We start from the raw sequence: 2,676 nt of genomic DNA on the forward strand, positions 1-2,676 counted from the left end.
TATTGGCTGTGTTAGGAGCTGCAGCACACAAGAACTCTTTCCTACTTAACATATGCTCTGCCCCCTGAATAGAAAATTAAAACTTTGCATTCGTTAATGGCTGTTAGCGTGATTTGCGGTAACTCCTTGGAAAATGACCCCATAGTCTGTTTTGTTAAATATCTGAGTCCCATTCAAAACTCTTGTTATGAGTGCTGGCCGCAGCAGACCCGTGGCTCAGCCCCCTCAACTTTCTCAGACAAATCCAGTGCCTGGTCCCTCATCCCTGGTGGTGGTGGCTCGCTGGCTCCCTCCTTGAGCCGCCCCAAGTGCCTCAGTCTCTGCCGCTGATCCCTGTGCTCTGTGTCGGGCCTCTCCACGTAGCCTGTGGAGAGACGCTGTCATTCAGCGCCGCGCGCACCATTGACTCTTTTAAAGGGCCCATGGGAGGAACTTGGCCGCAGCCCCAAATGATGATGACAGCAGAGTCCTGGTACTTAAAGCCGGGCTCCACTCCTAAGGATTGCCTTTGCAACAGGTCTCCTCTCTGGTCGAGTACTCATTGCCTTCTGTGATACTCCTTTGTACCTGGTTCCTGATCCTCGCAGACTCCTGTTCCTGGTTTCCCCATTCCTGCATTCCTTATTCCTAACTTACTTCAAATTGCCTTCTCTGATACGACCCCTGCATTGCCTGACTATGCTATTGCCTCTCTCCAAGCTCGGACATCTGCTTCGCCTGACCACGCCATTGACTCTCTCCAAGCCCAGACCTCTGCATAGCCTGACTACGCTATTGACTCTCTCCAAGCCCAGACCTCTGCATAGCCTGACTACGCTATTGACTCTCTCGAAGCCCAGACCTCTGCATTGCCTGACTATGCAATTGACTCTCTCCAAGCCCAGACCTCTGCATTGCCTGACTACGCTATTGACTTTCTCCAAACCCAGACCTCTGCATTGCCTGACTACGCTATTGACTCTCTCCGAGCCCAGACATCTGCATTACCTGACTACGCTATTGATCCTCTCTTTGTCCAGACTTCAGCCTCGCTTTGCCACTGCTACCTGTTTGCTGCCGGCCCAGATTCCAGTTTGCCCTACGACGCTTCTTCAGTCTACATCCTGAACTTGGCTTATTCAGGCTTCGGCCTGTTCTTGCTCGGGCGCCCTCTGTCTGACTTTGGTTCTATTGGTACCCGGAATTTGTTGCCAGGGGATGTGATTAGTGCAGTTAGTTTAGCTCGGTTTAAAAAAGGATTGGATAAGTTCTTGGAGGAGAAGTCCATTACCTGCTCTTAAGTTGACTTAGAAAATAGCCACTGCTTTTACTAGCAACAGTAACATAAAATAGACTTAGTTTTGGGGATTTTTTATGGCCTGGATTGGCCACAGTATGGCATGTTCTTATGTTCTTATATGCAAGTATTGGGGTAGATTTTCAAATAGCGCGATTTGGCGTACTTTTGTTGGCGCATCAGGCGCCAACAAAAGTACGCTGGGTTTTAGTAGATACGCGCGTAGCTGCTAAAATCCGGGATCGGCGCGCGCAAGGCTATCGATTCCGTATAGCCAGCACGCGCCGAGCCGCGCAGCCTACCTCCATTCCCTCCGAGGCCGCTCCGAAATCGGAGCGGCCTCGGAGGGAACTTTCTTTTGCCCTCCCCTCACCTTCCCCTCCCTTCCCCTACCTAACCCACCCGCCTGGCCCTGTCTAAACCCCCCCCCTTACCTTTGTCGGGGGATTTACGCCTCCCGGAGGGAGACGTAAATCCCCGCGCGCCAGCGGGCCGCTAGCGCACCGGGACGCAACCTGGGGGCGGGTCCAGAGGGCGCGGCCACGCCCCCGGACCGCCCCGGGCCGTAACCACGCCCCCGGGCCCGCCCCCGAAACGCTACATCCCACCCCAAAAACGCCGCGCGGATCGGGCCCGCCCCCCCGACACGCCCCAACACCCCCCCCTCGGAAAACCCCGGGACTTACGCGAGTCCCGGGATCTGCGCGCGCCGGTAGGCCTATTGAACATAGGCGCACCGGTGCGCAGGGCCCTGAAAATCCACCCCATAAAATTTACCAAGTACAAAAATCAATTATTTATTAAATAAATGTATGTACAATAAGTTACATATGTTTAAATGTGAAATGTCACTTTTCTTTTGAATTGAAATATTGCACCATCCTTTTTATATTTCCTAGAGAAAGTCCTTGCCATTTATCTGACCATATTATACTGAAAATACGCTCAGGATCAGCAGTTTGACTTGCTGTTAATTACACAGAAAGATATGTGCACATATGGTACACATGATAACAAATGCAAAAAGAAGTTGAATTAATGCAGGTCTGAAACTCATTAGTAGTAATGTCAGTCATCAAAGTTACTATGAATGGAGCTGAATGCCCTCTCTGCCAGCTGCAAAAGCACGTCCAGTTTTTATAGTTGATTTATGTTTGGCCACATGTGGAGGGGCAAGAACTTTTACATAAAGATAAAATTATTCTAAAAGGAACATCACTCCTTCCAGGAATTAAATCAAAATCATTTTCTTTGATTTAAGAGATCTTTGAGGGATCAAACATTCTAACTACTTTCTCTCTACAACTTCACTCCTCCCCTACTATTCCCTTCAGGTGAATGAACTTTGTGTCAAATTATCACAAGAGAAGTTGACTTTTAAGTAAGCTTGTGGATTTTTT

Source organism: Rhinatrema bivittatum, chromosome 16 (genome assembly GCF_901001135.1).
Source record: "Rhinatrema bivittatum chromosome 16, aRhiBiv1.1, whole genome shotgun sequence".
In the NCBI taxonomy this organism is placed as follows: domain Eukaryota; kingdom Metazoa; phylum Chordata; class Amphibia; order Gymnophiona; family Rhinatrematidae; genus Rhinatrema; species Rhinatrema bivittatum.